A 22,695-nucleotide genomic window follows, 5' to 3' on the forward strand; every position below is an offset into this window, starting at 1 on the left:
TGTCAAATCGTATTTGCACTCATTGTTCTTGTTCCTTATTTTATAATTTAACAATTTTATTTTAGAAATTTAGGTACACATTAAAGCCAATTCGTACAGGCAGAACCATTCGTACGGAACAAATACAAATTGAGACAGCATGGCATTTAGGCATAGCTAAACTTCGCTAGCCACATAAAAAGTCTCTTCAAAAGACATGTACATACTATGTAAAGAAAGTCAGCAGGCCTCTCCCTTCTTATTGACTGCACTCTGGATTTGTTGATACTCTTATAATTTTTTATCAACAGGCCAAGCTGTCACAAGAAAGCAAAGAAAATTCATTTTTCAACGCCCACCAAGAATAATGTCAATTATTTGTACAATCATCTTTTTTTTATATCTATTCTGCATCTCTCAAGTTTCTGCAAATCTCAGACACGCTTTAGTTTGTAGGCACCCTAGCCGTACGTCACCCGCGGCGTCGGCTATGTTGCGTCGCAGCGCGCAAATATTTGACAACCGCTAGTGCTGCACTCAGCAGAACTTTGACACTGCCTACTGGCCTGTTCTTCCCGTTGCTTTCTGAGCCCAGCGTCTCGGACGTGCCAGGATAATTGTGATCTTAGGTTACGCATAAATATCACTAATCGCGAGGTCAGACCCGTTCTGAGGTCTCACAGTGAACGGTGAAAACATTAAATAACACAGAAGAAACCCTACTAATGAGTGATGTCGCGCTTGTCTTAACTTCCACATCCTACCTACTTACCCTGTGTATTACAATACTGTCTGGAGTGTCTAATATGAATCAATGAGGTCATGAGGAATACATATGTACCTAGTTTAGAACCGGTACCTATTACAACTTAAAAAAACAGTTCTAAACGCAGAACGCTCCAATGAATATTATCCAAAATGCTCAAGATGTCTAGACATCTTCAAACCGCAGATAACAAGATAATTTCAAATAAAGGTTTAATGCCGCTCTAGGAATGCACAATGAAACTTTATTTCAACGTAAAGGACTTTTAATAAAAAAGCACACTCTCCGGCAACTATTCCACAACAACATTTAAAAAAGTTTAGGTATGTACCTAAAAGCTTTTTCCGCCATTTTTTACGAACTCCCAGATTCAAAGTTACTAACGACCTCTGCAAACGGGAAATACAAACAAATCCAGCGACAAAATCACGCGCACACCGCGAACACAACGAACAGAGCGAATGAAAACCGTTAAAAAGCGAGGGACCTCGTTACTGTTTCGTAAATACCAAGTAAATAAATAAATACGACTGCCGCGCGTGCTTTCTCTAGATTTAAGCAATTACCGTACCGGGACAAGTTCTACAGTAGGTTAGATTTGTTAAGTGCGTGTCAATAGATCAAAAAGTAGCATAATATAGGTAACTCTAAATAAGACAAAAAGAACATTACCAGTAGACGAAGAAGCAACTGAAAATACGGTTGCGTCAGCGAAATTAAGATATCACGACTTATGTTAGTTTTTTGTAATATTTTAGGTCATTGGCTTGATTGTTTTTTTTTTATACTTTTGCGACAATTTTTTATGACATTACATTTTAAGCGACTCGCCTTACCGCTCTCGAAACGTGATGCTTCTCATTCCTTGATGAAAATGTAGGTAGGTACATAACGTCAATGTGTTTAATAATAGTAGATTGTTAACCAAGGGATGAAAGACACTCATTTCTGCCGAGGTAGTTTGAAATGATGCCTTTCACCTGAGTTAAACACTCTACTTTTCATTTCAAATACGAGGAAAGTAAAATGCATGTGTTTTTTTAAAAACATGACTAAGTATACATTTTTATACTTAGTATTTTTTGAGGGTACTTTCAATTAACAATTTAGTCAAAATTATCGTTATTTATGGAATGGCGAGTCAAATATCAGAATGGAAATTGTATACTTAATAAAATCATTTATACCCAAATTTCAATTGCTTATCGTAAAAAAAATCGTAGTTGGAACCTAAAATGCTCTAGTGCAGAAACGTATCATTTTCTGCACACCTTTTAGAACAACAATGACCCTCTTTCAGAGCATGAGAAATGAAAAAGTAAATACTCAACGCCCACTGTGGCTTGTTCACTTGAAAACTGTTCACTGCGTTTCGCTTACCCGCGCTCGGCTTCGCCATATTGGTCGAGTTGTCAAAATGCTCACTTCACTGTTGTTTCATGTAACATTATTATTCATATTTTATGTTGTAATAATATTGCAAATGCACTTGGCAGTATATTACAAGAAAGACGTATGGTACGGTATATTTAATGTACCAAAAAGTAAATAATTATGGCAAGTAACTTACTCAAATCCTTAATAGAGTCAATCGAATTCCTGTTCTCTCCTTTCTCACATAAGGGGTAATCTTAGACAAGATAAAAAAACAGCAATTCATGTAATAATTTAGTACACCTATCCGAAATCAAACTCAGTCGGCGACATGAGAACTTGACTAAAATGTATAGGGATAACTAGGTATACATACATAGAGTCTGTGCGGAAAGAGAAGAGTCGTGGAATGTGGCCCAATACATTTTACATTCCACGACTCTTCTCTTTCCGAACAGACTTTATATAATCTATTCGTAAACTCATAGACTTTCAAAATACTAATACCAATATACAATAGGCCTGTTGCAAGTAACAAAGAATCATGGAAATAATGGTTTCAAAGAAACATATATGTTAATATGATTCAAAAAAATGGCCCATACTCAGTATAAACTGAAGGATTATTAAGATATTCAATAAAATAAAAGTGCAAAATTCTCCAATCGGCCATTATTACTGAAACGCCAATCAGAAGCGTTCTAAACAGTGACGTCATCAATCCATAACATATTTCTTAGAGCAACATAGACAACCTCATTGACCGAAATCCATACGTCCTCACCAAAGAGTTCGAAAGGTGCAAAACAAATATTATTTCGCCACTAAACATTTATTACGTCCAATAAATATTATTACACTATATAAAATAGATATCTACGTGTTATTATTTAAATAAAATGCTAAATAATACGATATTTCAACAACAAACTTTTTTAATTAGTTGGCTGAATGGAACTATCATTGCCATGTTGGCTGTCGTAACTAGAAAAAATGAAAAATTAAAAAGTAAAACCGGCGCTCGGTGAATTTCACTCAAAATTTACTTGTATCTAAGTAATTCATCTTAAACTGCAACCGTGTGAGAGTTTTTGTGTAAAGTGAGTTATTGTGATAAATTTTTGTAATGTATTTATCATCCCTAATCGTAATATATGGTGCTGAATTAACAATATCATTCGGATTCAAAGGAAATTCGTAACTGTAAGTATGTAAACAATGTCTACCACCCTACCCACCAACTAAATGATGACGTCACAAATGGCATGCGAGGCGTTTTCGCGCGAAGTTTAAACTAGCTATAATAAAATGCAATTATCTATGTTAAATCTTATGAGTATAGCTGAAATATTATCTATACAGATTATAGTAAAGCTTTCGATCGTATTGATCACGATATCTTAATATCTAAGCTTTATTTGATTGGTATTAGAGGGGATCTTTTAAGATGGTTTAAGTCGTACATAAAAAATCGGTGTCAGTCAGTGGTGATTAATAATTACATGTCGAGCTGGGTATCTATACCAAGTGGAGTCCCCCAAGGGTCTATATTGGGCCCACTTCTATTTAACATTTTTGTGAATGACATAAGTACCTGCTTCCAGTTCTCTAAGTTACTCAGCTTTGCTGACGACATGAAAATTTTTGCTAAAATTACCTCACCGGCTGATGCATATGCACTACAATCTGATTTAAGAAGACTCGATACCTATTGTATCACAAACAAATTAGATTTAAACCCTTCTAAATGTTCTACAGTAACCTTCTCTCGTAAATCAAATAATATATATACCCCATATTCACTTAAAAATAACATTCTTCAGCGAGTAGCAATCATGAGAGATTTGGGTATTATTCATGACTCCAAACTTATTTTTAGTGAGCACATTGATAGTGTAGTAGGTAAAGCTTCCAGGTCACTTGGTTTTATAATGCGTAGTTCAGTCTGTTTTACCCGTCCCAAAACTCTTAAAATCTTGTATTGCGCTTACGTGAGAAGCAAACTAGAATACGCATCTCAGATATGGAATCCTCAATATCAAATTTATGTTAATAGGGTTGAGAGATTGCAGTTAAAATTCGTCAAATTTCTCTGTTACAAAATGCGAGTTAATTATAGTTCTACCAACTACCTCAAGCTGTGTAAGAAACATCATTTGATCCCACTTGTTAAGCGCCGTGAAATTGCAGATATAGTTTACTTAGTAAATATTATAAAAGGTAATGTAGATTGTCCAAATTTGCTTAATAAGATATTTTTTAATGTTCCGTCAAGGAGGCTTAGGCATTTTCGTCCCATTAGTAATAACCAAGCTGCTGCTACTAGGTATAGGAAAAACAGCTTCATATGCAGGGCAGGCATGAGTTTAAATAAAGTTCTTACAAATTGTGATATTGACATATATAGTCATAGCATACCAGTAATAAAAAATAAATTAATTAGATACTTCATGGGTGACAATAATTCTGGCGCAGGTCAGGGCTCGGTACATTATTAAATGTGTACTATCCGTAAAAGGTTTTCTTCTCTTTATTTATTTTTGTAAACATAGATCATATACATATAGATCATCTGTTTTTGTGCTTTGTGAACTTGTATGTGTAACTAAGTTGGGCAAAAACTTTCTATAATTTATTATATTTCTATAAGTGAGAACCTATAATTGGCTCTGTGATTCTATTGTAATTTCTGGATATATATAGCGCTGTTGGTTTTCCATGTACTAAAATAAAATAAAATAAAATAAAAATATTGTGTTTTTCGGAACCAATACAAGTGTACCGACAATAATAAAAGGGATTTCAAAATTTGTCATCAGGCCTATTGTATGAATCCCTACTACCTAAGTTGAAATAACTTATCTCAGATTGATTAAAAGTCTATTTTCCATGGCTGGATAAATAATTATCGTAATTCAATACGTATAGAGCCCCTACCTAAATTGTTTATATGAGCGAAGCCATAGACATGAGATGGGTCAACAAGAGACAAACAAGATGAAGCCGAGTACAATCGGCAACGAATAAACGAGCTTATTGAAAAATATTATTAATAGACACAAAAAATCACACTACTAATAGTTTAAACTGATTTACCGAATAGTAAACAAACATGCATAGATGCAAGTAATTTTAAATGACTTTAGGTTCAAAGAAACGACCTAACTGATCAAACCCTTAGTTATTGTTATTCCTATCTTGAACACAATACATTTTATGCACAATATTTAATTTGAACTCGTAGTGAATCAGTAGACATGAGTCCTTCAACCGACACACCATGCCCGGCGTGCGTACACGCACATTAACCAAATGCCCAGTTGGCCACCCCTCGACTCTTGCGCGCTGCGCGCAGCGGGAGCTCTCGACACGTTGCACATCTATAATGAACCAAATATTTGCTTAAACCCATTCGTGTACTGATTGCAGGTTAATAGAGGGCTGGCATAGGAGGGAGCTTAACGCGCCGACAAGTTCATTATGATTCAATCGTTCGAATTTTAAAAATCTTTGATTTTGTTGTTTGACACATATTACACGAATAGAAATATATCTGTACAGTTCACGTTAAATAGTATCTTCCACCCACAACCCACACTACCTAGACATAATTGCTTAACGTATACCTATTCGTAGAGAGACATCTTTTTGAAAAGCTGTTAGACCATCAGGTGACGCCACAACAGAAAACTGCGTCACAATTTTTTTTTTTGTATTTAAGATTTTTATTACTATACAATTATATATGTTAGTTTATAAGGAGATATCGAGGAATTTAATCCAAATTTTTAAGGTAAATATGTAGGTACCTACTATGTGCATTAGTTGCCTGAAAATAAATGATTTGATTGATTGATATACTTTTGACGCGTAGTCCACACGTTGTGCGCACGCCGCACGTGTCGTCACGTTGAGATATGGGTACTTCTATTCGGGGCGAGACAATGCATACCATTCAATACCAACGAACACCAAGCAACTTGTTACGTATGTTGTGAAGACCAAAACAATCCATCAAGCATGTCTCGGTTCGTCCGCCACCGTTACCTACAGTTGCTACTCGCACCTTGCTACATTTTGTTGGAATAATTAAACAACCAATATAACTGAAGATTCGTGAGCCATAGCCTTTAATACAAAAGGGTTGGTTACCGCTAAAGACTCATTTCAATATTTATGAGCAGCTTTGTATTAATTTTGTTGAATTACTTTAGAGGAAGGCAGTACCTAACAAATCTTGTTTATAGCCATTAGCTGGATCAACTTATTAGAAATTGGGTTAAATAAAATAAACCTGCAAAATCTGTCCAACGCATAAAAAATAGGGTCCGATAAAAACGGCGAGGTTTACTGTTATACGTGGTTATACTATACAAACGAAATATTGTAGGTATCCACGTAACCTATAAAGGGTATGCCGACATCTGGAGATCTGCAGCGATCAATTATCACCATTGTAACAAATCGACAATTCTTTCTTAACCGTGTCGTCGCACCATATTGAGACATTCGTTACTGTATAAAAGACCCACGCACATATAAAACACCTACGCGCCATTATAAACTTTAAGTTCAAAATTTAGAGTCCACTTTTTTTTCTGGCGTCGCCGTTGACAGGTGCGTTCGGAAACCAGCCTCCCACTGCTTGCCAACAATGCGTCACAAAACGAGCGGCCCATTCAACCTCACGTGTCACGAACGACTTAATTAAATCTACGGAGATGTAGGCAGATGATTCGTCATTGTATACCTCAGGGGACTTGTTTGGTAACATGTACAGACTATGCCCTGGGAAAGTAGAGGACTAAGCTTCTCACGTGCAGGGTAGAAAGTCACAATAATTATAATTCTTCTTCGAAGTCTGACACACCATGTGTATTGTGTAGGTATGATGCTTATTAATAGGTAAGTATTTTATATTATGGTGGTAAACCAACAAAGCACTAGGATATTCATATTTAGCTAGAATAAATTATATTTAGAAAGATTATTTGTTATGCAAGACATTGTCGAGCAAGATTGCAAGCTAAGGATTGAAAAAGTAGAATTCTAAGCTTGCCCTTACCGAATAAATACCTAATAAGCACCCAATATCTAAAGTAGCAATGAACATTTCAAGTTTAACATACAAGTAAATAACAACGTTACACGTCGTACCTACTCATACTTACATATTGTTTGTCAATCGATCTACAAGGATTAATTTGCTGACTATTATTTTCGCTTGGACAACGTTAAGTACACCTACCTATTTTACAAACATTCGCTAACTATATAGCCGCTATAGCATAATTAATTAGATTTATGTATTTCATCGGATTTCATTTTGATAATTAGCTGACAAAATTATTTCCAAATAACGTCACGTCTGTCGTGTCGTTTTTTGTTAAACATCGGCCTACATTCCGCACGCTTTCTCTAATCCTCTTTCTCAAATGGCCTTTTCGCAAATCCGTCACAATCGGACAATCAAAGGGCGCAACTAACAAAACCGAGCAATCGTTAGTGTACTTGGAACACAATTCGGACCCCCCGCTAGCAAAGCCGATCGAGTTGGCGAAAAAGAAACGCGTAGAAAAACAGGACACGAGGCAACGACAGATGGGCCTGAAAAAATACTGTCCATGATCAAAAGCATTACTTAAATTGTATTGAACTGCTTGTTAACAATATTTATATGCAGTGGTAAAGTTAAATTATGCACTTCGACACCGACTGTGAGTGAGGTATAAATACGGTATAAGACATTTTAAATAGGTACCTATAGGGTATAGTATGATATGTACGTATATATTTAGGTATGTATAACTAACGACTCATTTTGTTTCAATTTTATGTTGTAGAACTAGGAAACTGGGACCCTCAGCAAAGCGGACCGTAACCGAATTGATGCCTTTGAGATGTGGCGTTGGAGGAGTATGCTGAACATACACTGGACAGCGCGCCGCACTAATGCATCGATCCTTGATGAACTGAACATCACAACTAGCCGCAGTTCACTACTCCCTGCCGCTGCCTGCTTCTGATGCTGTAGGCTGTCTACTATCTGCTTACGCAAAGTGCTTGTGTATGTTGGCTACATTGCTAGGAAAGACAGTGATAACCTGGAAAGCTGGTAATCACTGGTAAAACCGAAGGCGATAAGCCGAGACGCAGGAGCTCAATGCGGTGGCCAAACCAACCAAATGATGTAAAGCATGGTGTGATAACTCTCCACGGTGCCCTACATTCGGCGACAGACGGAAAGAGGTGGCGGCAAAGTTTCAAAGAGAAGCTGCTGCCTAGAAGTGGCCACGACCCTCATAACACGACAAATACCTCTACATGTTCTAAATATTTTAACTACGTAGGTACTGCGAAGGCGTGATTCTCCTAAATCCTTCAACATGTCACGTTATTGTAAAGTAGTATAACGTTATTGTTAATGTTTGTGGCATTATTTGTAACTTTGCTTATGTTATGCCAGTTACAACAAAGAAATCAAGAACATGTTGGAGCGTCATCTGCTGCTGGCTTACAAATAAATAGATTTAAAGTTAACAATACTATGCTAGATAGCGCCTTTCAATAACAAAATAATGAGATATGCGTTCAATCCTAACTTGACAAAGATATCTCTGTAGGTACCTATACAATAGTTGTACCTACATAACCGTGGAAGCTAAATAAAAAGAGGAAAAATCGAATACATAAAAGAATAATCCAGGTGGCTCCAAAAACAAAAAATACTTTTCAGTTTATATAACACTTCTACCGATGGAGTGATCGGTTGAATTAATTTGTTGATTACAACAATGTACGGCTTCAACAACAATGGGGCCACCCAATGGAATTTTACTAACCCCACATTCTTTAACAATACGAGTAAAATAACTAACATTAACACAGATGCTCAATTGAGCGTTCACAAGTTTCCTATTGTCTATGGCTGAAAATATTTTTCATTGTTTAGAAAATCTTTTTGAAATTTTTGGAAGCGCTCTCAAGGCACTTGTGGGGAACAATGGAGGCATGAAAGGAGTTTCGAACCGGAAGATCCGGTGGGGGGAAGTGCTCGAGCGAGACGAGTGGCAATCCAGCATGGCGACAATATTAATCAATATTTCAACAACATTAGCCGAGCGCTCGGCTACTCAAGACGACAGCTACTTACGATTTTGCTTACTATGCCTATTTTCTTTCTTGGGTGAATACCTACAGCCTACAGTCAGTTAACTCTCAGAATAAACAATTGAACATCGGATTTTAGAAAGATACAACGGGTATTGGCGGTAACACGCGAAGGTGATACTGCTGTCGCGCTGTTCTGCTTTCTTATTAACTAAAAAAAGTTTTAAACTTACCGCAAAAAGTTAAGGATACTTATTGTCTCAATGTAAAATAAGCTCTAATTTAATGACATATTGCCTAATATTCGGTGGATGACTATATTGCGATATGACTTTTTGTCATAATCTAAATAAAATAGAATCAGAATTTGAAATTCGTCCGGAGGTAATTTGAAAACAGAACGTCACACCGTCATTTGCTACTTCTGGCGGAAATGATATCGAGTTGATATTACCAGTCACATATTTCAATTCATATGGTAAAATTATACATTTTTATTAGGGTCAGTTGTTCTACATTGAAACAAACGGACACAGTGAAACTTTGCGATATCTCGGAAACTAAGAGTTACCAGCTTTTTTTTTTTTTTAATTTATTTAATTCAAAAAATATACTTATGTCTAGGTATACAAAAGTTTCGCCAAACTGTAGACAGTTTGTTGGCGAATAGTGCGCTCTCAATTATTTTTATAAGTAAGTACTTTATGCGTTATACCTACAGAGTACAGCACAAACTGTTATATAGTACTTTTCTAAGTTTAACTTAACTCTAAATTTGTGCTAGTGCCGTCTGTCAAGCAAGGGCAGGCTTAGGGACCCCCAGCACCTCACCAATACTCGAGCGCGCCTCGGAGAAGGAGCACGTTGCTACGAGCGTTATTGTGAATTCGTGCGGCAAAAGTTTTTTTTTTTTCATTTATGTTTCGCAATTTTTAACCAAGATATTGAATCGAGTTTGGCGATATTTAATTTTTTGTCGTGTTCTATATGTATTAAAGTTTATTTGGAGCTAAATATTTTTAAATTTGTTTCACTCTTTGGTGCAGTTTTTTTAAATTGTTTTAAAAAACACCCCCTTGTCTCACAATGAAACATTTGTATGTATTATACAATGAAACAGATCTCATATTTAATGAAACATGATGTTAACTGAACACCATTTACCAGTACACAATGAAACAAACTCATTATTTTTTTAAATAATTAAAGAATATGTGCGAAATTTGTGAAAGTAAATCACCGTGAAAATAGATAATAATTTGTCTATCATATGGCAAAATTATAAGATACCTACTTAACTTTAGAAACGGCTGAGATACGATGGTTTATATGTTGAATGTTTCATTGATGGCAAGGTTATAGGTCACTTGTCGAACAATGAAACAGTCGTTTATAAAACACTATGTTGCCAAAAAGTGTATGATATCAAGCATGCAGGTGCTCGAAACCCTCCCGCGTCCACCTAGTTAGCAATCATGCTCGTGGACATAAATGGTGTGCCTTTCTCGCAACATGCCGTACGTGCCGACCAGATTCTCGATTCACAAAGAAACTCAAATTGTATACAATGAAACAAGTCTTTCGCTTTTATGTATTTCAGCAATCTTATAATCATTTCATATGTCGGAAACCTTTTAAATAACCAATTTCAGCCTACCACTATTTTCTCCTTTCCTTTCTCATTAATTGACCGAAAGCATATATGTATTAATGTCACTTATTTATAACACCGTTTCAATGTTTATTAACGATGTTTCATGGTAGACTAAAATTATTACATCTGTTTCACTGTAAAAATTAGAGTGTTTCATTGAAAACATGCAGAAGTACACAATGAAACAAAACTCATTTTTTTTTAAAAAGGTTCATAATACAAAAACTGTTAAAGATAAGTAGTAACCAAGAATGCCATACGATAGCCAACTAAATTGTTTATCTTCACACTCATAACTACACATCGGTAACTCGTGGCATTTAGGTAGCACTTAAAAGATTAGTTTAATTAATTCCTTTTTTTAGTGGTTTCTTTTTCTCGACTCGTATAGGAAGCACATTGGCACATCACTAGTCTGTTAGAAACTGTCAAGTGGCACGAGTTACCGATGTGTGCTCATCACTAATCTTTTAAGTGCTACCTAAATGCCACGAGTTACCGATGTGTACTCATAACTTTAAAAACACCAGAGATAGGAAGGTTTGAACTTTTAGTGTTTCATTGATCAACAAGTTACCCTATACAAATGTTAGCTGGGAGTGTTGATGTCCACAGTTGACTGTCCCTATTTGATAATTTCAAGTTTCATTGTTGACTGTCCATAGTTGACTGTCCCTATTTGATCATTTTAAGTTTCAGTGTTGGCAGTAAACAGTTGACTATCCCTTTTTAGGGTTCCGTACCCAAAGGGTAAAACGGGACCCTATTACTAAGACTTCGCTGTCCGTCCGTCCGTCCGTCCGTCCGTCCGTCCGTCCGTCCGTCCGTCCGTCCGTCTGTCACCAGGCTGTATCTCACGAACCGTGATAGCTAGACAGTTGAAATTTTCACAGATGATGTATTTCTGTTGCCGCTATAACAACAAATACTAAAAACAGAATAAAATAAAGATTTAAATGGGGCTCCCATACAACAAACGTGATTTTTGACCAAAGTTAAGCAACGTCGGGAGTGGTCAGTACTTGGATGGGTGACCGTTTTTTTTTTGCTTTTTTTTTGTTTTTTTTTTTTATATGGTACGGAACCCTTCGTGCGCGAGCCCGACTCGCGCTTGCCCGATTTTTGATAATTTCGAGTTTCAGTATTGACTGTCCACAGTTGAGAGTTTTAAAAATCTCTAATAGATCTGAATATCCCCAATAGGTTCCAAGAATCCTCAGGCAACGCAACTTCAATAAAAAACTTTATTTTAAAAATCTAGATTTACCGGAAACGATTATTTCTGGGCAGACTGAGTATAAAATGATTCATACATTACCTACTCATTTAAAAATCGAAGGCATTGTTTACGTATTTTTTAATTTAATAGGTACGCACATTCAGATTTCCTGATTGACACGTATTAAAATGGTAATCAGTAATACGATTGTTGTTTGTACAATTTATTTATCAACCTTGTAGGTATATCATGTAATATTCTGGTAATTAGTATGGGGTTTTCAGTTGATGCAGGTATACATGTGGACACATGAAAGTAGGTGAACTTTCATATTTCTGTATCCCTTCCCGGGCAAACAATACTTTATTTATTTGTTTATGAACTATTTATACTAGCGCTCGCCCCCGAAATCCAACAAAAATCTACGCACGCGCACTCGTCATTATCAAAACATTAACTGTCCGCGGGGCGCCAATTATTTTCTCTGGTAACCCTTCACGTGGCGATTATTACACTAGCAACACTGGGCCTCCGCTGTCAACTATTCACCATTCAAAAACAAAAGGGGGTAAGTTTACACAGAAATGTACTTCAATTTGCATCGTACTGCTATTTGTATTAAATTGCATGTAGGTGTAGCTTGCTTATAAATATTGTTCGTTATATTCTGCATGATTTGGTGTCGCGTGTAGGACACGCGTTTCCTTTGGGATGGACGCTGATTGTTATTCTGTAATTATTCTAACGAGAGCTTTCGATGGGATAAGCCTGTAATGTAAAATGTGATATTTTTTTATCTACATGTAGATCAATAGATGGAGTGCTCTGAGGAATTGTTCGGATCTGCCGCTTCTTTCCGCCATCGCTCTACGCGACATTTCCATCTTCACTACTTAGACGGCTGTCAATCCTGACCTGGGGCCCGATTTTTGAATTTCGACCGCTTGATTTCGTGTATTTCGTTCAATAATATCTCCACTACTAGGAATTTAAATTCTACTAATAGAATTGAAAACGAGTGGTCAATCACCACTAGACTCCAAATTTTTATCGCTCGTATTTCAAAAAATAATATTTCTCCGTTTCCCACCGATTTTCGAGTGCCGAAATCGAGGGATCGGAATTCAAAAATCGGCCCCCTGTGCGTTTATCCAGAAACTTCCTGCCTCTCACATCTAAACTGTGGAATGAACTGTCACCAGCGATATTTCTGGGGCGATGCGATATTAAAACCTTCAAAATATTAATTAAGTAATTTTGAAGTCATAAAAAAGTGGAAGTGGTAAGACCTATGTTTAAATTGTAGGCAATTATGTGTGAATGAGTACTAAACTAAATCTTTAGTACTTTTCAATATTAATTATAAAAATCCGTGGGTACCTACTAGATTTTTGGTAACCGGAAAAGATAGCAAATTCCCAACCTATTTTACATATTACACATCCTGTATTTTTCACGAGCACCCTGTATTTATAATAACAGAAAAGAAGGCTTTGCTTGTTATTAAGGCTTATAAAAATTTAATAAGTAGTAAATTGTTTCACATATTTCAATAAACCTGAAACATGAGTTTTCCTGTGACAGGGAAAATTCTTAGTGGCCTCTATTTTCTTTTGAGAAGTATATGTACTCGTAGTGTAAAGCTTACCCACCTCCAGTGATCGCATTAATAATGAAACGCTTAATATCTCGGTTATTTGAGAAAATTCTAGTTAAAAAAAAAATATTCTCAGGCCTATTAGTGTACCTACCTTCGATATACTTGTAAACTCATTGTACAATATGGGCAAGCAAACAATTAACAAATCACATGCACAATCATAAAGACGACGGTATACCTAAATATTCTTAACCTGTGATTCGCACCCTGTTTGCCGTTTATTCGCGATTACGTACCCAATGATTCGCTTAGTCTTTGTGATTCATTCAGTTCCTGCTTTCTTGTAGATTGTGGGAAAAGGGAATTCTTAAAATTGATTGTGGGATTTCGATTTTCAAGAGCTATTAAATGTTCTAATTGGCTTTAATGCCGCAACTGCAAGGCATTGTCCGTTTTTGTAATTCATATCGTTCTATCATTATTATAATGTAGCAATCTCTGTAATCAATAAAATAATGACAACGTTACGATACGACCATAGCTATCATTTGCAATCGAATATGTTATTTGGATAATGTTCATTAAAATGTTACAGTTACGTAACAATGCGTATATAAATAATAAAATAAATAAAATAAAATTCTTTTATTTCAGACAAAGTCCATATCCATATAAATAGGCCAAATAAAGTTTGAATCAAACAGCTATTTCTCTGTGGTTTATTATCTCCAGTAATAACAATTAGAAATGCACACAAAACAATTTCAAAAAGAATGTACCTACGTATAGATAAACTAAACCTTGATGTTTTTTTTAACAACGTATCGTTTACAAACGAGGCGATGCCCGGGGGCATAACTGCCAACCTCTCGTTCAAAAACAATTAAAAGTAAAAAGGAATAAAGGGGCGATTACGCGGGTCGGCCGGGGCGCGCCTGTGGGAACGCTGTTATTGTTTCCGCACGGTTTCTGAACGCACTCATTGATCTTGCTCGCTCGCCTGATTGCCGAAGCCACACGAGATCAGTGGAGTGATCGGACAGCCGGTGTCGTTAGGTTCCAACAACGCTGATTTGCAATGAAAAGAACGCATATGGCGAATTAATTTTACTTTTATTGTCCTCGTTCGTCATTAAAGATAAGGTTAAATTACTTGCTTATGATTTTTTTTTTTATTTATTTACTAACACAAAGTAAAAAAATATGACAGCAAACAAAGCCCCCTAAGGCTGAACTGCCATTATTGGCACAGCCAGGCATATCTTTACCTTTAAGGTTGATAATACCAACGTACGTAATTGTAATAAAGGAATATAGGTAGGTACTTAGGTACGCTTACGACTAATAAAATACCAATGCAGATTGCATAAACGCCCCACTGCTGACCATATTTCTCACAAGAACATCAATAACACGTTTGTCAGAACCAGTTCACGAAAACGACACTTAGAACACCTAAACTTCATATTATGTATCATGAATATTATCCCACAAGTTATTATCTTAGAGCCTTGGTCAATTATTTTTCAAATATAAAGACGGTCAAGCAAATCTTGTCAGTAGAAAACGGCGCGAAATTCAAATTTTCTATGAGACTATATCCCTTCGCGCCTACATTTTTCAAATTTGCCGCCTTTTTCTACTGACAAGATCTGCTTGACCATCTATAGGTAGCATGGAGTATATTGGAGTCCAGACGAGGTGACCAAATCGACCGATTTGATCAGAAATGAAAGTGGCGTCAATTTCCAATTCAATCGCCAATTTTAGATTTATGGTGATATTACTCTAAATTGAAAAAATGCCCCAAAACGAAAATACCTACTGGCGTCACAAATTGGTATTCTTGCGTCCGCACTCCATTTTATCGGTAATGTCGGTATCGGTAGAGCGCTGGTGGCCTAGCGGTAAGAGCGTGCGACTTTCAATCTGGAGGTCGCGGGTTCGATCCCCGGCTCGTATCAATGAGTTTTTCGGAACTTATATACGAAAATCATTAGATATTTACCAGTCGCTTTTCGGTGAAGGAAAACATCGTGAGGAAACCGGATTAATCCCAATAAGACCTAGTTTACCCTCTGGGTTGGAAGGTCAGATGGCAGTTGCTTTCGTAAAAACTAGTGCCTACGCCAATTCTTGCGATTAGTTGCCAAGCGGACCCCAGGCTCCCATGAGCCGTGGCAAAATGCCGGGACAATGCGAGGAAGATGATGATCGGTCATAATCGGCGGTTGAATTCGGCGAGCCAAATTGGCATTGCGTCCGCACGGCCTTATTTGATCGAACAATTTAATCAGATTGGCGAAAAATAGTCCCCGTCTGGACACGCCTTATGGAGTGTAGGTACCTGTCAATCGATCTACCACGTGCATCATAGACTCGAAAAACACCTTTTTTATATTTTAAAGCACGTGCTGGCAAGCTTGTGACAATAGATCGCGCTGATCGCACGTTTCGGACCTCGCGCACTCGCGAGCTGTCACTTGAGAGTTCCAACGCGTGCTGAATCGCTCTATACTTGCTCTAAACGCTACGCGAGTGGCTAATTGACGCACGTGTTTCCATCCTATTGTTTAATAGATACGGAGGGTCGATTAAAATTGTTTATGGCGCGTGATGCTGATGTTTTTTTTTCTGGTTAAGCGTCATAATTTACAAAAGCTACTTGCGCTACTGTAAAGAAAGATTGCGCTTTCGTAGCTCGTAGCTAGATCATAAAATAAGCCAAAAGTAGATAGAAAATTACACCAAGAATAGTCTGCAGCGATTTTGAAACCCCACGCAGTGCAAGTGATATTTTAAACGTCAAACTTCTATGTAATTATGTCAAAGTTTTATAAATAACACTTGCACTGCGTGGGCTATCAAAATCGCTGCAGACTTTTCTTGGTCTAAGTTCTAGCTACATAACTTAACATATTACTCTTAATAAATAACTTATAGAAGGACATCGACCGTGTCACTAGAAACAATTTAATAAAAAAAAAGATTTTGTCGCATATGGTCCCGTTCGCATTTTGTCCCGTTGGCAATTTGACCCGTTCGTATTTTGTCCCGTTGGCAATTCGTCCCGTTCGCAGTTTGTCCCGTTGGCAATTCGTCCCGTTCGCAGTTCGTCCCGTTGGCAATTCGTCCCGTTCGCAAATTGTCCCGCAAACGCAGCTCGTCCCGTTTGCAATTCGCCACGTTAGCAAATTGTCCCATTAGCAAATTGTCCCGCAAACGGATCTTGTCACAAACTACCATCTACGAAGTCCAGAAATGTAGATATTCGTTATAAACATTCTCATCTGTCAATTTAGTAGACCAGACGAACAATATATATCACAATATTAGTTAGATTTCTACATTATCACAGTATTTATTGTACGTAGCCTTTGCTTACAACCTTTACTCTAAGTCACTGGCCACTTCAATGTGAAGAGGTTTTAAATAGATAGGTGTTCGAAATGATTACGGTAAATTTCTATTCTTAGACAGACAGTGTCAATGATACAGAAAATATTCAGTGAAATCAAGTTATCGCAATTTCAATATGAGTTATCATTTTCCATTCAAATTCGCGGTAGCTCAGAGGGGTAAAACATTACTTTTACATGGTTACCGATATAATTTAAATATAACTAATGCGAACGGCTCTACCCAATGGAGATGCGTGAAACGAGATGCATGTTCTTCATCAATGACCGTAAATGAATCTATGACCGAAGTTCTACGACCCCCAGACCAGCATAGCTGTGAATTTGATGAAATAGAGAACAAGATTTATATGGCAATGGACCAAGCAAAGAAAGACGTTTGTGCCGATTTAGGGCCTATGGAGGATATATTTGACCGAAATTTTGCAGATGTTGAAGTCGTGGATGTACCTTCGTATATATCTAAAAAGGATACCCTGTATAGAAGTCGGCGACGGTTTTTAAATACAAAGAAGTTAAAATTTAATGACATAAATCAAATAACGATCCCAGAATGTTTGGGCAACGATTTTTACATCCCGCATGACGAAGATGGCTCCAAAATCTTATTATTTTGCAGCCGGACGGTGAGGAAAACTTTAAAAAAGTTTAAACAAGCTCAATACTTTGGCGAAGGAACTTTTAAAAAAGCTCCCAGGCCGTTCCGTCAGCTGTATACAGTACATTTAGATGTATGTTCAAACTCGAAATGCTCAAACGTAGTGCCGGTAATATTTGTCTTACTTCCGGATAAAACAGAAGATACGTATGCTAAACTGTTCGAACTAATTAAAAATAGACTCAATGTCACAATAAACTATTTTAAATGTGATTTCGAGGTCGCTCAGATGAATGCAGTCAGTAAAGTTTATTCAAACGTACATTTGACTGGATGTTATAGGCATTTTAACGCCGCCATATGGAGTAACGCAGACGACTTCGATATTACTTCCACAAGACAAGGTAGAAAAATAACTAGATTGTGTGCAAGCTTTGCTCTTGTACCAGCAGAATTTATGGCAGAAGCCTGGGCTTTTATAACACTTCATGCCCCAGATGCGGTAAATATGAGGCAATTTCTAGGATATTTCCAAGATCAATGGTTCCCAAAAATGCACCCTTCGATACTAAGCTGTGCCGGTCAAACGCATAGGACGACAAACTCAGTCGAAGGCTGGCACAGCCGATTGAATAAGAAGCTACCAAAACGTCCGGCATTTTACTACTTCATACAAAAGTTGACAAAAGAAGCTAAACGGTCCGACCAAAAAATAAGAAAAGGCCTAACCTGCCCTCTAAGGAAAAATAGAAGAAACCGAGATATTCTCTTTAACAAAAAATACAACAAATCAGTAAAGAAACTGCGAAGAGGAGAAATGTCTGTGCGTGAATTTATGACTGATCTAAATTTATTGCAACTGACATTAGCGTAGTAAATTTAGTGCTACTCTACGTTAAGCAGAAATGAGCTTCATGAGTTAAATATTTTAAGTTATATGGATGCCAGTACAGTCCACATCATATAGATCAGAGCTGCCAAAGTACCCAAAAATATCTGAACACGTCTCTATTTTCAAAGTAGACTGCATGTTCAGATATTTTTTAGCACTTTGGCAGCTCCGATATATAGGATGGTGTCACCTGTACAAATTAAAGATTGGCGAATTATTTAAGAAAAAGAAGTAATTACATTTTTATTTTGTCTAAGTGTTATGTTTTAATTGTTGTGAAATAAATATGAAAACTTTTTAATAAGTGTTATTAATCATTTTGTTCTTTATAAAATTACAAACGTTAGTAAATTAGCACTTCTATGTTCCCGTAAAATGGGGTGAGTAGGGATTGCGAGGAGAGTTGCGTTATGAATGGGGAGAGAAGGGATGACAGGGGGTGAAAAGGGTTTTAAGGCTACTGCTACCTAAATAATGTATTCCAATTCAACTCGTTTGTTTTAAGGGAAGGTATGCTTTCCAATTGCTCCAATTGCTTTCATGTCATAATCAGATGAATAGAGTAGAACACTGCGAACGGGACTAGGTAGCGAACGGGGTCGAGGTCCGTTTGCGGGACAATTTGCTAATGGGACAATTTGCTAACGGGGCGAATTGCAAACGGGACGAGCTGCGTTTGTGGGACAATTTGCGAACGGGACGAATTGCCAACGGGACGAACTGCGAACGGGACGAATTGCCAACGGGACGAACTGCGAACGGGACGAATTGCCAACGGGACAAAATGCGAACGGGTCAAATTGCCAACGGGACAAAATGCGAACGGTACCATATGCGACAAAATCAAAAAAAACATCGGGTAGACCGAGCTTTACTCGGAAAACATAGGTAAAAACTCAAAAAAATTCCCAGAGATAAAACGGCGTATACCCGTACACATCTAGATCTACCCATGATAATCACCTTCAAAAAGGTTGTAATAAAATACATAGTTAACCCTTTAACTGATATTTTTTTAAGCAATAATTTAAACGCACGTACGATCTAGGTTATTTTTTATATTAATTTTAAGCGACAATTATTTTTTCCATCTGTTGTTATTTCCAAGTTGCAAGACGGCAATATGTTTGCCATTGTCGGTCAATGAATGTCATAAAGTACCAATTTTCATAGTGCGACTGAAACTTTGTAGGGATTTTTTTTATATAAAATAAGTTATTTTAATGTTTGCATTGTTTATTTTAAAGCATTAATTTGATGTTTGAAATATGAGAATTATGATTATCAACAAAATCAAGCGTAACCAATTTTTGTCATAGATATTTTTGTTCAAATGTAGGCAATATCAAAATATATAGGTCTTGCCAAAATATTAATATTTTACAAGAGATGGAATAACTTTTATCAGCTCTCCTTTTTTTCGTACATTGGTTCGAGAAGGTATGCGAACTAAGATTCATATTAACTAACAATACGTTTATTGAGGAAAAAAATTTAATGTTTCAAAGATTCAAAGATTTATTTGTTCAACATAGGTAAGTTACAAGATGTTAAATAAATGTTTCAGTATCACTATGTCGTGCCTATTGGCATACAAATTCAATAAAAATACACACTCTAATCATAATATCACAGGGTTATCTCATGCAGTAAATTTTAATGATAGGTAATTATAAAAATAATCTTAATATTATGTGATAATAGTGGTCAGGATCCGTTGTCAATACATTTTAATTTACAAATCACTCAAATCAGTCAAAAATTATCCTTGTCCTTACATGCTATTATATTCGCCGGTAACTTGTTATATATTTTGTGAGCCATTCCAAGTATGCTTTTTTGTAAAAATGCCGTTTTACTTGGTACTTTTTGCAAAGGCTTTAGTTTGTTTTGCAGGCGAACACTTTTAAACTTACTAAATAGGTTGTGGTTTGTATTTACATAATTGGCCATTTCGTATATATACAAACATGGCAAATTGGCAATGGAAGTATTTTAAGACTTTTATATAATGGTTTACATGGCTCACTTTCTTGGACCCCGCAAATCGTTCGTATTCGTATGCATTTCTTCTGAGCCTTAAATACAAATTCTTTATTGCTGGAGTTTCCCCAAAAAAGGATACCATATCTTAAATTAGATGTGACATAAGCATGATAGGCGGTTAAAAGTGTCGATTCGTTTGCGATTTTTTTCAAATTGTATAAGGCGTATGAATATTTACTTAATTTATTACATATATTGTCAGTTTGTGTTTTCCAAGTCAACTTATTATCTATACTTAATCCTAGAAATTTTGTTACGTCCGTTTCATTTATGTCCCCTATAAACTATGTTTAAACTAGTGGATTTGGTTCTTTGCTTAAATGTCATAATATTGGTCTTGTCCAGGTTTATTCTAAGATTATTGTTACTAAGCCATTCTATAATAGTTTCTAAGGTATTATTAATGTCGGTTTCATACGATTCTACATTATGTCCAGAAAAAATAATAGTGCTATCTGTTAAATAAAAACACGTAACTTTAGTTGTACGTTTATTTGACATAATTGTTTATATAAAATAACCATGGTAACATGGTACATTGAATCCTACCTAATTCCAACACTCGCACTTAGGTAGGATATGGCAAAAATATAACAAAATAAAAACAAGAGATAGCTTCTGCACCAGTGACTCCCACTGATTCACGGTTGTTTCACTTTAAATAAAACTATGGTCATAATGACTCCCACTAATTGAAAATGTTCAGATCAGTATATTATTTTTAAATCTTATAAATTTGTCTTTCGGGAGGGGCTTGGTCAAACCGTCTGCAAGTTGGTCTTCTGTATTGACATATGTGACGGTTATGTCTCCAGCCTCGTACCGTTCACGTACGTGATGGTATCGGACGTCTATATGTTTTGAGCGCTTGTGAAATTCTGGATTTTTAACCAGTTTTATAGCGCTCTGGTTGTCGACATATATGTTCAATGGTTTGCAGTTCAAACTCTCATCGATTTGGTTCAGGAATTGGCGAATCCACATAGCTTCCTTTGTTGCATCACACAATGCCATATATTCTGATTCTGTCGTTGAGAGAGCCACTGAAGACTGTCGACGGCTGCTCCAAGTGATTGGTCCGCCATTCATTAAAAACAGATACCTACCCTGTCGTCGACCTTCTAGACTCTGAATCTGTAGCATAATCAGCATCAGAAAATCCAATAAGATGTGGATCGCCACTGCCACTGTACAATAAACCAAGCTGTGCAGTGCCTGCAAGATAGCGCATGATTCTCTTTACAAGATGCTAGTGGGACGCAGTATAATTAGTTAAGTATCTACTCACAACTCCCACTGCATAGGAAATGTCTGGTCTAGTTGTAGTTGCGAGATAAATCAGACACCCGACAACCTCTCTGTATGGTGCATTCTTGTCAATGTCGTCGCATATAGCAACGGTGTTGGTTTCAATTGGAATGCTCACCGACTTGGCATCTATCATGTTAAACCTTCTTAACATATTCTTCACGTAGTTTGATTGATGAATAAGAATAGTGCCGTTTTCTTTATTCTTTTCCATTTCTAAACCAACAAAGTATCTCGGGTTTTCCTCGACTGTTATTTCAAACTGATTTCTAATTAGATTAAGGAACATTGTAAGTGTAGATTTCTTCTTAGAGAACAAAAGTCCATCATCGACATAAATTATGAGTATCACTCTTTCATTATCTAGTACTCCCACATAGACACACGTGTCTGCTTGTATGCTTTGAAAACCAATTTGCCTTAGGAATTCATCGAGTTTTCTATTCCAGCACCGTGGAGCCTGCTTGAGTCCATAGAGGGAACGTTTCAATTTACATACTTTTTTCGTATCTACGTCAAGCCCTTGCGGTGGCAGCATGTATATTTCTTCATCTAGATTTCCGTACAAAAATGCTGTCTTCACGTCAAATTGGGTCATTTCATACTTTTAATCGGCACAAACTGCAAATAGAATTCTTATTGAATCGTACCTGGTTGTTGGAGAAAAAGTCTCAAAGTAGTCTATTCCAGGTTTCTGATCAAATCCTTTTGCCACGAGTCGTGCTTTATA

General features: G+C 36.6%; 1 long non-coding RNA gene across 1 annotated transcript in view; it reads left to right on the forward strand.

Annotated features, from left to right (window-relative positions):
- Window positions 1-10,918: 10,918 nt before the first annotated feature.
- LOC134796542 (uncharacterized) overlaps window positions 10,919-22,695 on the forward strand; it is a 341,845-nt gene continuing 330,068 nt past the window's right edge. The window contains exon 1 of the long non-coding RNA XR_010144946.1: window positions 10,919-10,933. This is a non-coding gene — a long non-coding RNA (uncharacterized LOC134796542). The remainder of the gene's footprint in view (window positions 10,934-22,695) is intronic.

This window comes from Cydia splendana, chromosome 1, assembly GCF_910591565.1.
Source record: "Cydia splendana chromosome 1, ilCydSple1.2, whole genome shotgun sequence".
Taxonomy (NCBI): domain Eukaryota; kingdom Metazoa; phylum Arthropoda; class Insecta; order Lepidoptera; family Tortricidae; genus Cydia; species Cydia splendana.